This window comes from Rhinolophus sinicus, chromosome 16 (assembly GCF_057876585.1).
Source record: "Rhinolophus sinicus isolate RSI-liver-muscle chromosome 16, RSI-T2T, whole genome shotgun sequence".
NCBI classification, from domain to species: Eukaryota; Metazoa; Chordata; class Mammalia; order Chiroptera; family Rhinolophidae; genus Rhinolophus; species Rhinolophus sinicus.
Genome location: NC_142516.1, coordinates 22,696,831 through 22,711,361, shown reverse-complemented (window position 1 = coordinate 22,711,361; position 14,531 = coordinate 22,696,831). Strand labels below are relative to the sequence as shown.

Genomic DNA, 14,531 nt, shown 5'->3' with positions numbered 1-14,531 from the left:
CTTGTACTGATAGTCTTTTAAAAATATATAACAGATATCTATAATAATAAATACAATAGTAATTATAACAAAATATATGAATGACTTCTACACTGAAAACTACCAAGCATTGCTGATAGAAATTTTAAAAGATAAAAAAATAAAAAGAGGTATACCATGTTCATTGATTGGAAAAATTAATATAGGGTTTCAATTCTCCGCAAACTGATCTATTGATTCAGTGTAATCACAATAAAAATGTCAAATCTATTTTTTTGTCAACTCTAAAATGTACTTGAATACACAAAAATCTAGAGTAGGCTAAATAATTTTGAAAAGAACTAACTACCTGGTACTTAATATCAAGCTAGAATCAGTATAGCATTGTGTCGGCATAAAGATAGACATATAGGTTAACAGAATGAACTAGGGTATCCAGAATATGTGGTTGATTGATTTTCAACAAAATGATCAAGGAACTCCAATGGGGAAAGGATAATTAGACAAACAGCCCCAATTTTTAAAAATGTGCAAAAGCTTTTAACAGACTTCGCAAAATAAAATACAGGAATTATAGGAATGAACAATAATGACATAACAACATTAACCATCAGAGAAATGTGAATTGAAACTTCAATGAGATACTGCTACACATTTCACTAAAATTAAAAAGACCAACAATATTAAGTGTTGGTGAAGTTTTGGAGCAACTGGGAATTCTTATACAGTGCTGGTGGGAATGTAAAATGGTAAAAAAAACACGGGAAAACTCTTTGAGTTTTTTTCTGTTTTACAAAGTTAGACATACAGTTACTATGTTGACTTAGCAATTCCACTCCTAGGTATTTCCCTAAAAGAAATAAAAAAAATATTTTTCTTCAGGCTTGTAAATGATTGTTCATAGTAGTTTCATTTACCAGACCTCAAAATTGGAAACTATACAAATGTCAACTACTGGTGAATGAATAAACAAATTATGGTATATCCATAAAATGGAATACGATTCTGTAATGAAAAGAAACAAAAGTACTCATGCAAGCAAAAAACATGGAGGAATCGCAAGAACATTATGCTGAGTAAAAGAAACCTTACACAACAGAATATAAACTATGATTCCATTTACCTTAAACTCTAGGGCTGGTAAAAGGAAGTGGATCAGTACTTCCTTGGGGCTGGAACTAGAGGTGGAAAGGGGCAAAGGAGCACAAGGGAACTTTTTGGGTTGATGGAAACGTTCTTTATCTTGAGTGGGGTTGTGACTACATGGGTGTGTGCACTTTGTCAAATCTCCTCAAACTATACACTTAAAATGGATGCAGCAGAAAGGAGAGTGTAGGTCCCCAAGCTTGGTACAAACTGAGTTGTCTGAGGCTGGAGGGGGTTTCTGACCACAGCTTAGCCTCTGCCACTCAGACCACCTCTGGTGCAGCCTAAGGGATGGGGCTGAAGTACAAGTGGGTGAAAATGTAAAAGGCTAGTTAGTGATTCCTCTGGGACAATGAGCAATAGGGAATTGGCGTTTATGACTTTCTCTGCTTGGGAAAGTTGGAGGAGCAAGTTAGATGGGGTCCAAAGCAAGGTAGACCTGGCAGCTTAAGAGCAGAACAGAAAGGCGGTCTCCAGAGTGGGAGGAAGAACAGCCTGCTGTCCCAGGTATAGTAACAGTAGAAGCTGTGACAGATGTCTGAACCCAGGCCTCAGAGCAGGCAAAGAGGTGAACAGCAGACCACCGCAGGGCACTGGAGAGACTTGCCCTCGGGCCTCCATGATGGTTGGTGGGAATTTGAAGGGGACTGAGAGTCTAGGGACAGAGCCAGAAAAAAATTGACAGCAGTGTTTACTGTGATGGAATGGTAGTTCCTAGCTGAGTGAGCCTTCGCCAACCCATATGGGGCAATGAAAGATTCTACTAAGAACAGGCAAACAAGACTGCGAGGCTTATGAAAACGACAGATTTGAAGCACTTTGAAAACACTAGGTGATAATTTAAATAATTAATGCACTAATTGATTTCAGAACAACAAAGCAGTTACTGTAGATTTATAGGGTCCCCCAAGGCGTAGGTCATATAACCGTATGGTCCAGCTACTGGTAATGTAAGTCCAGACATTGAGAGTATGCGTTAGAGACATTGGTATCAATTGTCAGTGGACTTGTATTTTTTAGCTCTTTTTCCCCCTTTTTTATAGGAGGCAATTTTAATATAAATCTACAAACGTTTCTGAGAACACTTGAAAATTCAAAATAAAAAATTGATCACTTACCATACAGAGTTTGAGAAGCATTGCCACAAAACAGAAGCTGGGAAACTATAGCCCACAGGCCAAATCCAGCCCATCTGTTTCCTACAGCCGATGAGCTAAGCACGTTTTTCTAAATTTCTTTTCTCTTATTTTTAAATAGTTTTTAAAAATCAGAAGAGGGAACCACACGCTTCGGTGCAGACACAGCCAACTCCAAGAACCACATCACACACAACCAGTCCTGAAAAAGGCACGGAAACGGCACCAAGGAACCCAGATCACAAGGATGCGAATTCCTTTGTTTGTTTTAAATTAAAGTTTATTGGGGTGACAATTGTTAGTAAAGTTACATAGATTTCAGGTGTACAATTCTGTATTACATCATCTATATCTCACATTGTGTGTTCACTACCCAGAGTCAGTGCAAAAGAATGAAACTGGACTGCTATCCGTCACCATGTAGCAAAATTAATTCAAAATGGATCAAAGACGTAAGCATAAGACCTGAAACAATAAACTGCATAGAAGAAAACACATACTAAAACTTATGGACCTTGGGTTCAAAAAGCATTTTATAAATTTGACTCCAAAGGGAAGGGAAATAAAAGCTAAAATAAATGAATGGGACTATATCAAACTTGAAAACTTCTGCACAGCAAAAGAAACCATGGATAAAACAAAGAAGTGAATTTTTTAAGGGAGTGGACCCCAAGTTCCTGGCACAAGAAGAAGGGCCTGAAGAAGATACAGGATAACAACCCCAAGGACATGAGTGCACAGGCTGAGGCCATCAAGGCCCTCGTAAAGCCCAAGGAGGTCCCAAAGGGTGGCAAGCTCAATCGACCTGTCTACATCGCTCGCCCCAAACTGGGAAATGTGCTGGTACCCATATTGCCAAGGGTTTCAGGCTCTGCCGGCCAAAGCCCAAGGCCAAGGCTCAAACCACGGCGCTGGCTACAGCTGCAGCTCTGCCTCCAGCTCAGGCCCAAGCCCCCACCAAGGCTCCAGAGTAGAGGCTTCTGTCTGACCCTATGAGGACGGGAGGGCTGGTGGGACCTGGGCTGCTGTCTGCATGGGGCTGAGGTCCTCCCGTGCTATTTGTACAAACAAACCTGAGGCAGGATCTGTCCAAAAGAAAAGAGAAACAGAAAACTCTGTGCCATGTGAAAATCAGGAAAAAAAAATCACATTTCAGTGTGCATAAATAAAATTTTATTGGGACACAGCCATGCTCATTCATTTACACATTGTCTATTGCTGCTTTCAACTCCAATAGCAGAATTGAGTAGTTACAATAAAGACCACTGGGCCCACAAAGCCTAAAATACTTACTCTCAGCCCTTTACAGAAAGTTTGCCTACACCCTACTCTAGAAAAAGTTACAACTCACAAGCCTGCATCCTGGTAACTCAGCTGTTTGAAAATCATCAAAATGAAAGTGTTTCTAGGAAAATTGTCTTTATAAGCTCTGGGCTGATCCCAATAGGTCAGCACCCGGTTCAGTCCCCCTAACTAGAGTCTGCTACGGTCTCGCTCATTGCTTTCCATTGGTGTCCCGTGATTGCCAGCACGTGGCTTGGCTCAGCACCGGCTCCCGAGGAAAACTGCCTGCTGCCTTTGTTGTTCTGGGCATTCCCATTCACGTTTTCACCAGGCCTGACCCTGCCTGGCTTGTAAAATCTGATGGGATCTCTGCCCAAGGAGGGATGGCTGAAGGCGGGGGAAAGTGCCACTCAAAAGAGGTGGTAACATCTGAGCAGAGGGCAGGCTGCACCAAGATGGGTGGCACCTCGTGCCTGCACGCCTGGGCTGTGATCGCTTATTCCTGGATTTCCTGAACATGAAACTCACACACAGCGTGAGACAACTCATTAGCATTCCCAGCAAAGTTGAACAGTTCAAGCTTCTTGAGAGTCCAGTGTTTCCCTAGGAAGAAATTTGCAGGGGGGATGGTGGCGCTGGGGGTAAGAGACTTCTCCACATGAGCAGGAACGTCGCGCTGGGTATCTTGGCAGGAGCTGAGCTCGGGAAACAGTTTCATTACCCATAAGCCACATGAGGAGGAGTAAGTAGATGGCAGAGCTGGGCTTTGGCTCTCGGGTGCTCGCCCAGTCCTTGGATGAGCAGGGAGGCGGCTGAGATGCAGTAGAAAGAACACCGTGCTTGATGCCAGAAGGACATGCCAGTACTTACCAGCTGCTTCATCTGGGGGCCATTTGCACTGCCTCTTGGAGCTTTGTATGTGAGGTTCTATCCAGTCCATGGGGCAGTTGGGAGGGTCACAACAAATAAGGCAAGGGAAGAGTTTTGTCAACTGCAAAGCCCAATGCGAATGTGAGGTGTGAATACAAGGCCACTGGTGAGAATCATTCCTTTGAGTGCCCTGCAGTGCCCAGGGAGCTACTTTAGAGTTAGGATAGAGCCAACGGTCCTTTGTATGAAAACCATTTTAGGACTTTCTTCAGGTTAAATGCTCAGGTTGTAAGGGACCTGAAAGCCCATCCAATCCCATCCCATCCTTACCCCAGCCTCTCTGGTATATGGCTTCCTCGCTGCAACATCCTTGCTAGATGATTTGCCAGATTCTGCTTACATCCTTCCAGGCATGGGGAGCTCACTCCTTGACAAGCCAGGCCCCTTTCATGTTGGCTTAGCTCAGGCCATTGGAAAGTTCTCATTATTGGGCTGAAATCCACTTGTTGGGCTTTTACTTATTGATCCCTTTTACTGTTTGTATCCCTTGGGTCCACTGAGAACAAATCCAACAAATGCAATCTCCAGCTCCATAAGAACCAATCCAATTTCCTTTATAAATTACGTGCACTTTCATAAGTCTTCACCTTTTTTTGTTTCTCCAAAACTAGCTACTGTCAAGCGTATTAGTTTCCAAACTCCTTAACACTCGTGAAAAATATCAAGGGCTCCAAATAACTGTTTTACGTGGATATATAGCTACTGATATTTATCTTATTAGAAACTAAAACCAATAAATTTAGAAAATTATTAATTCACTTAAGAATAAAAATAACAAGCCCATTACATATTACCATAAACAAAAATTTTTATGAAAAATAACTATGGAGTCCCAAAAATGTTTGGTGGGAAGAATGTCTTTACTTTTTCTCTGAATCTCTTTAATACCTGGCTTAATAGAAGACAGTGGGGTTTTCATATTGGTTTCTTCATGCAATCTGTTGCCATCTATTGTTTTGGTTGGCATGTATAAAGAAAATCTGGCTTCACATAGATATGTAATGGGAAAACGGGGGAGTATTTTAATAGCATTTTTAGATAACTATGGGTATGTCATGTAATCTTTAGAAATCACTGCAGACCTGTGAGAATGTTTAGAAAGGTAAATATACCTAAGAATTATTATGAAAATAATTTTGACCTCATCGACTCCTGTATCCTGATATTCCTGAAAGGACCCTTGCTCGGGCCCTCATTGGCTGGTAAATCTGATCCCCAAATTTACCTCTTGGGAAATGAAGTGTTCTGACTAGATTAGGCTCAAGGCCCCTTTGAGCTCTACCATTCTGCAATCTGATGATGGTGGAGAGCCCTGAAGGGGGGATGGGCATTTGGTAGCAATGGCAGCTGTGTGACAATGCTCCTGTGATAGTATTGCTGTGAAAAATGACTCACAAAGCTGAGGTGTCATTTCTTTTCATGTAGAGAAGGAAGTAGATAAGCTGGGAGTGATTCTGATACATAGGTACCCTATCATGTTGCTCTGATCAGGGATAATAATAAAAAATGTTAAAATTAGTTGTCTCTCTATAAGCACTAAGAAAATGCCCAGGTGAATGTGGAGATGTCATAGCTCTAAGACCCACCCTTACTCTGTGACTTTCAACACTGGCTCCCTGGGAAGGCCAAAGGCATCCCAGAAAATTATGCATGAAGGATTTAAACCAAGTGTCTATTCTGGGCCATCCATACTTCAGGTGGATTGACTGCTGGGTGGTTTTTTGCAGAGGGAGAAGTGGAATGTTTCCGTCTCCTGCATTTTTCTGTTCCACAGATAGACTTTTATTCTCGGGTGCACATGTGACCCCAGTGTGGCTGGGGTTGGGCAGGTTCAAATAATAGTGACCACATTCCCTTGGGTGTTCCTTCTCCATGCTGACTCTATTTTCCTATAGCATTTGCTTCAAGCCTGTGCTCCGGGCTGGTGGACAGTATTGTCTCCTGTGCGGCCTAATAGAACTTTCTGCGATTAGGGAAATGTTCTATATCTGTGCCGTCCACTATAGCAGCCCCTGGCAACATGTGGCTACTGAGCAAATGAACTGTGGCTAAGGAACTGAATTTTCCATTAAAAAATTTAATTACCATACATTTGATCCCTTTACCAAAAAAATTTAATTACATATAATGAAAATAGCCACATATGTCGAACGTTACCAAATTGGACAGCGTTGCCTAATCTTTTCCATGACTGAAAGTTCTCCATTTTTGATAGTACTGTCTCTTTCTCCTCACCAAAGCCACTGTTTGAAACTCACCTGGGTCGCCCCACTGATTGGTGGCAAGAATCCTGGACTGGCATTCAGAGGCTTGAGGGTCCCTTGTGTGGGGCCCATAGATCTAATCTGTTTTCTCACAGCTGCTTTGCTTTTCAAGAGTGAGTTTGTTAGATAATCCACTGGGCAGGTAGTTGGCCTCCTTAGCTGCTACCAATATTTACATTCCTCCATGAAACATCTTACTATTTATTATTATCTGAAGCAAGTCTCGGGGAATCTTCCCATCTTTCTGAGCTACCTTTTCTTAAAGCTTCTCCTCTCCCGCATTTGAAAATGTGTCTCCTTTTAATCTGAAGCTGATTTCTCTTCCTGAAGTATCATGAGGGTGGCCAGGTCCACTTTCCCCCACGGTCCTGTCTCCTTGATGTCACTGACAGGCTCCCCTGACCAGCCAGAAGGACATGCTGTGTCAATTCCCCTTTGAACTGCTGCTCTCTAACCAGGCAAGAATTTAGTTTCTGCTTTTGCCAAAACAAACATCTAGAAAGCCAAAACCTTTCTTAGACCCAAAGTGTTTTTTCCTTCTGATATGGATTCTGACATTTTATTAGTTGCTTTGGTAAGTTATATAATTTTGGTAAGTTATATAATTGCTTTGGTTGCTTTGGTAAGTTATATAATTTTATATATTTTTCCTTGTATTTCAAATCATACTGTGACACCCCTCCTTTACCAAAATGTCTCTGAGAAAACTGACTACTGAGGGAAAGGAATAAAAAGAAAACTAGCATTTAAATGAGCATCTATTTTACTTCAGGGCCTATTCTTAACACTCACCTAACATGATCTGATTTAATTTTCAGAACAACTGTGTTTTGCAGATGGGGGAACAGAGACTGTGTGTATACACACACAGACAGACACACACATAGTCCATAGGAACACACATAGATGCAATAAAACCAGATATTAAGAAAAGCAAGGGAATGAGAATATAGGATTCAGGGTGATGGTTACTATGTGTGAGGAAGGGCAGGGAAGGGAATTGATAAAAGGACTATGGAGTTAGATGAAGGTCATTGTCAAGGACCTAGTTTTAGTTTTGAGAGGTGGTTTCATGAGTGCATGCATTATTTAAAATAACTAATTAAATAGCTAATGAAATAAAAGTGGGCTATGCAAAAACCAATGACCGAAATGTGTCATGAACCACTAGGATTAATTCAGTGCTATTTACCTCTTGTCCAATAAGAACAAGTCTCTAAAGGTAGTTGCCACTGGCTTTACATAATAGGGCTTATTTCTCATGTACATAAAAATCTCATGAAGGTCTAGAGGCTCTCCTCCATCTTGTAGTCACTCCAACTTGATTATGTGGCCTCCTATGTCAGCAGGGGCAGAGAAGGACAGAAGAAACACACTGGCCTTTAACAATTTCAGCCTGCAAATACCATATGTCATGTCTGCTCACAGTTCATTGGCCGAAACAAGTCACATGGCCCAGACTAATTGTTAGAGAGACTGGGAAATGTAGAAGAGGAAATAAATATTTAGTACTGTCTCTGCCATGATTTTCCCCCCTTGTTAGCGTAAAGATGAATGATTCTGGGTAAGGTTCTATTTTTATCCATCCTTCCTGTGAGCTTTAGTGGACAAGGTAGAGCCCTCAAAGCAGCTTGGGTTTAGAGTCAAACATATCTGGGTTTGGGTCTTAGCTCTCCACTAAATGACACAGGTAAACACGAGAAAGTTATGTTCCTTCTCTGAACCTGTTTTCTTATCTGTAAATTGGGGATAATAATCTAAATGTTACAGGTTTAGTGTAAGGGTGAAACTGGCCGAGGTGGTAAGGTGTCCACTAACACCTTGGAATCTCAGTAATTGACTAAATGGTAGCAATTATTACTATGCAAAGCTGCTATGAGGTCATTGTTCAAGTTACTTAAATCTCAGTGTAGCTTGAGGGATTGTCAACAATATCTTCCTTCATCATTGCTTCAAAATAAAACCACCAAGCCCTTGGTAGTGTTGCTATCTTGAATAGATTCTGTCTAGAATGAGAGGGGAGGCATCTATGTTTGCCGGAAGACTCAGACAAATGAAATAGCTATCTTTTTTGACTGTAAGTAGTCTTAGGATTTGTATACTCAGTAAAGCAAGTAAACATATTAACTCCAGAATGGTCTTCAGGAGACTCGTGGTATTTTTTTCAGAAACACTGTTTCAGTCAGGATAAACAACAAGGGGATGCTGCCATAACAAACATGCCTAAAATCTCAATGGCTTAACACCACAAAGTTATTTCTTACTTATTAGAAGTTCACTTAAGATCTAGGAGACTTTCTAAGCCATTTCCTCTCCATGTAACAGTTCAGTGTTCCATATGCAAGCAGTTCCCACTGTCCTGTAGCTACATTATTTGGAAAATACCACCTTTTCAGTTGACGTGGCAGGGGAAGAGGTGCTGGACTTTATGGTATTGGTTGGCTAGGAAGTGACACTTATTACTTCTATATACAACACATTGCCCAGAATTAGTCAGATAGCCCTGCCTGACTACAGGGGTGGCGGAGAAGTGAATCCTCCCTTATGTCCAGAAGAAAAAGAAATCTAAATAGGGGTGACCACCAGAAGTCTCAGCCATACTCTGGTTCTCCCCAACTTTCACTATCAAGACTGTCTTTCATGAACAAGGACACAGCAAGAAAGTCGTGTGTATATAAGGCATACTACATAGTTCAAGTGCATCAAACTCCTTACTCCTTAAAATCTTTCACGTATACTGCTTCCGTATCTCTGTTTATGTTGCTCCATTGATCCTAGAATGCACTTTCCTTTCATTTTTACACTTTCAAATTCTACCCATTTTTCAAGGTTCCCTCTTAAATTCCTCCTCTTTCCTTATCTTCTCCTGTGTTTAGTTTTTTCACCTATCCTCCTACAGCACGTTAGCCTTCTCTTGAGATCCTCTGAGCTGTTTGTTTTTACTCTGTCTCTGTCTCTCTCTCTCTTTTTTTTTTTTTGTTCAAACATTTGAATGAGCCAAAGACAGAGTAGTGAAAGGAACATGTGGAACTTGGAATCACAATCAAAACTTTAAGTCCGAGGACCAGGAAGTGTAACTGTATTCTTTACACGGGTAAAATTCTGCCTGCCTTTTAAAGTCACAATTTGGCTGAAAATCAAGAAGAATATGAGCAGAGAAGCAAGAATAACTTTTCAGAAGAAGCTCTGCCGTGGACTTAATGATTACACCACTTACTCAGGTCAGTCACTTCATCTGGCTGGATGTCTGCTCCACACGTAGGACAGATGACAATTGGCAACCAGCAACTACTGGCCAGGTGGGCCAAACAGTGAGACCCAGCTCTACACCAAGATAGCAGCTCCTGGCAATCATGAAATATCTTTTGGAAAGTGCCATTCCTTAACCATCCAAATGAAATGCACTTGTTGATCATAGCAAGAGCTGGTATCCAAGTAGTTTGCTAAAGATGTCAGTGTTCTTGGGTTTCTTATACTTTTGGGGTCAGATGCAGAATACCTGCTGGTGACCAGTCTCTACATAGCTTTCTCAGGGACACACATTCTTTTCAGCAACATTTCCAATGAAGGTTTTGCTTCATGGGACATGCACTTTGGAAGTGAAGCCCTTCTTGTTTCATGACGCTGTGGGATCCTCCCTTGTGAACAGCAGCAGCACGAGGTGTGCAGACCTAACCCAGTTTTCAAGACTAACACATGAAGAAATAAAAACCAATTGAACTTCCCCGACGTTCTGGGCACCGTGCCAGGGTGTTCACATACTTTCTCTTACTTAATCTTTACAACAGTCGTGTAAGGTAAGGGAGCGACTATCAACTCTATTTTAGAGAAGAGACTGAGGTTCAAAGAACTTGTGCCCCACATCGCACAGCTAGGAGGCACACCAGCCAGGCAATACATGAACTCTATATCAGATGTGGTCATGGTGGACCATCACATTCCTGGCCTCGTGTTGTCCTGTGTTAGGCAAGTGGATATGGTCAGGCTGGGCTCTTGTAACAAGATCACAACCCAGCATCCTCCTCAGTTGTTCACTGGATAATAGAACGATGCCTGCCTCCTTCAGAAGATGACTTAGCATCTGAGTGAAGAGCTTATGGTATTTTCTATAACTTCTATTACAACCTTCCCATGTGTTAAGTGCCTCACGATGTACAGACAATACATCTATATTATCTCAGTTAAACCCCACAACCGTATTGTATACAGGCAGAAGTTCCATAGGAGGAACCTGGCTCAGAGCAGGTTAAGGAGAGGGTTCAAGGGCCACCATTGTTTGGGGTGGTGCTTGGACTAGAAGCACGTCCAGGAGGCCCTCTTTCAGTAGCCACAGTCATAATGCTAAGAGCCAGAAGAGATGCTGCTGTAGACCCAGCCGCACGATACTTAGAAGGGCCTCTGCAGAGAGTGTCACTTTCTCCTCTGTCCCTTGGCTGTGAAATGGGAATAATAATTCTAACATTTCAGAATTATTGTGAAGATGAAATAGAGATAATGTTGTGTGAAAGCCTCCTGGCACGTAGGAGATGCCTAAATTAACATGAGTGGAAATATTAGCGGACTCTTCCAGATCATTTCTAGAAGGTTGGACAGAGACTGCTTTGCGCTGTCATCTATGGAGCCTAAATCATCATCACATTTACCTCAGTGGTAGGGGTAGAGGAGGAAAAAGGAAGGGGAGGAAGGAGAGAGAAAGAGTAGGCAAACCACTCAGGATGCCCCTTGCTTCTCATTTATTCCTTCTGGGTACAATCGTCTACAGGGCAGCTGGGGAGGGAGAACAGAATTCATTCATGACCTCCTCAGAGTTTTTCCCCTGGTCCTGAGAGGGGCAGGCTTTGCCAGAGCCTTGGGAAGCAGAACTGCTGAGCTCTCTGGATACTTTAAGCACTATCTGCCTTTTCACAGCCAGCTGACTGATAAAAAGGATCTTGACAGTGAACCCACCCCAGCAGTGGGTAGTTAATGGCACTTTCGGCTGAGCTCATTTCTGGCACAAGAAGCAGAGGATCATAAACCAGAACTCTAACCTCAAGATGGATTCGATTTTCCAGATAGGGATGGTGGTTTCTAAGCCTCGAGCAAGGACAAAGCCTCCTGCTTCCAGAAGTTCTGCTCTGTGCGGTGCTTCCCTGTTTGCAGAGCAGGCTCCTTCACATCAATGCTTTGATCCTCCTGGCAGCTCTGCCAGGTAGATGAACTGGTCGGAGATGTTCCTGCTCTTTCTCCCAAGAGGAACCTGAGGCTCGGAGAGGGTCAGGGGTGTGCCGAAGCTTGCACAGCTGGCCCTGACACTCCGCTTTAAGACCCCTTCGACAAGAATTTCTTTCCTGTGTGATTTTGTTTGCAGAGTAGGATTCCAGGAGATTTTCTCCCCTTTAATCAGTACTTCTGGGCCCAGTATTCTAAAATATGGAAACTAAGGCTTTGGAGAGATTATGTTCTGTGCCCCAAATCACACAGCTAGTAAACGGCAAAGCCGGTATTAAAATCTGGCTTCTTAATTGCCCTGCCAGTGTTTATCAAACAAGGATTGATTCCTGGTTCATTCTCGGGGAGCCTGGGATTACACTGTTGGAAACATTTTGCATTTTTGTTTTGATGATGATCTGTAAAATAATTTACCTGTTATACATTAAGGACTACTTCAAACAATGGCAGTGATCATTTGAAATGGAAAGATTACTTTCTGATATATAAATTATAAGACATTCATTGCTTCAGTTTGGGGACCCCAAAGTGGAGACTGTGTTCCATGTCTGAGGTCATTTTCTTAGGGTTCTATGAGGAGGTTTATTTTTTCCACATGTAAGAGTTCACAATTGACCCTGAACAACGTGGGGTTAGGGGCCCTGACCCCTTGCACAGTCAAAAATCTGCGTATAACTTAACTCCCCCAAACCTTAACTACTAATAGTCTACTGTTGTCCAGAAGCCTTACCAATACCATAAACAGTCAATCAACAAATATTTTGTATGTTATATGTATTGTATACTGTATTCTTACCGTAAGTAAGCTAGAGGAAATAACACATTATGAAGAAATTCATAAGGAGGAGAGAATACATTTATAGTACTGTATGTACTTATTGAAAAAATCTGCGTATCAGTGGGCCTGCACAGTTCAAACCCATATTGTTCAAGGGTCAACTGTATATATTAGACAAGTTTCAGTAATTCTGAACTGTGGGTCCCAGCCTCCCAGCTGAATCGTAGAATCATGTCTGCATTCTCTCCTTGAAGTACGCGAGTGACTACTGCAATCATTTTGAAGATGAGGATCGGAAGAAAGGTTTGCATTGGTACCCAGGTCCCAGATTCTAGCTCTAAATTCATCCAGGTAACGGCCTAAGAAAGTGAAAACGCCAGTTTTCTAGCCAGAGAATGACTAAAAGTCTGTCATTTCTCCCAAAAAGATCCAGAGGGGTACAGATTCAAAGTGGGTGGGACTGGAAATGAGGACTGTTACAAACTTCCCATTGGTCAGTAGGGGTCTTCCTAGCAGGAAAACAAAAAGGTGCTTCTCCCACCAGCTTTGGCCAGTCACCTGTCCTGAAGCAGAACCCTCTCCATCTCCAGGATTCTATAAGGTTTTTGATTCCCAAATTCCACTGCAGTGTTTACAGTTCTACAGCCAAACAGTCCCTTACTTCAGCTTTAAGCAAAGGATTGCAAATGTTTGCATCCACTTTCTTATCTGCACTGGCTCTCCCACATCTTCTACATGTGGTTTTCATATGGCTTTTATGAATGCCCGAAGTCTGTTCCAGCTTGTTCTAATGTTGCACTGTTTTAACTGCCATAACACAGTGGTATCAACAGATAAATCAACTAGATATGCTGAAAAAATTATGGGCAAGAATCCTGTTCTCTTCACCCGGCCTAATTCATCCACGAGAAGAATCTGCCTTGGGAGTTGCAGGGAGAAGAGTTATGTGGAGCACAGACCAGAAAAATAAGCCAGTCTAACGATCCTCTTATTCCTAAACTTCTGGACTGTTTTCACTTAAATCAATGGCAATTTTCTCTAGAGTTGCCCGTTCTCTGAACCTTGTGATTCCTCCTTGTAGAGTGTTTGCTGAGTTGCTTCTTATATTCAGCTGTCTTCTTTTTCTCGGTCATGATTTCATTTGCTTAATAGGACTTTCTGCTGTGAATCATGGTAGTTCAGGTTGCCGACTCACAATATTTTTCTATCACTAAGGATGTCCTTGTCCAGACCTCAGATTCACTCCTCTCGCTTCCTGAAAGGAGAAAGTTTCGGAAGGATTGTTAGAGCACAAAAGGCCTCTCTCCCTCCCCTCTGCATTCCAGGATCCAGGGCTTTCCTCTCTGCCTCATTCTCAGCATCTTATTTAGAGTCTGATGGAGAGAGTTGGGGAACATTTGCTTTGGGGAAATAGGCTCTGTAATCCTTGGTCCCTGAAGTGATTTTCAATAGGAAATCGGAATTCCTGCTCCATGTAAAATGGGTCTCAGATGCTGAGAAATGAGTATTTGAGAATAATTTATGATTTGCTTTCCATAAATCAGTGCTATTTTGCCTACAAATCATTTTGAGAACTGTATATGGCTTCGTAAAAAACTGGGCAGAGAATGCTGATTGTCCGGGCAGAGAATACTGATGGGGAATTGAGGGGTGTATGTTGATCCCTGGACCTGTCACCAATTAGTTATATGACTTTGGCGAGTTGCTTCAGGATTTTGAGTTTCATAGGGGGCTGTAAAATTATTAAATTACATTCTTCAACAATTAATTCATTAGTTCAACAAACATTTATTGCCTGCCAAC

At 42.0% G+C, this 14,531-nt stretch overlaps 1 long non-coding RNA gene across 1 annotated transcript in view; it reads right to left on the bottom strand.

Annotated features, from left to right (window-relative positions):
* Positions 1–1,741: 1,741 nt before the first annotated feature.
* Positions 1,742–14,531, bottom strand: part of LOC148754975 (uncharacterized) — a 347,388-nt gene continuing 334,598 nt past the window's right edge. The window contains exon 3 of the long non-coding RNA XR_016019266.1: positions 1,742–13,983. This is a non-coding gene — a long non-coding RNA (uncharacterized LOC148754975). The remainder of the gene's footprint in view (positions 13,984–14,531) is intronic.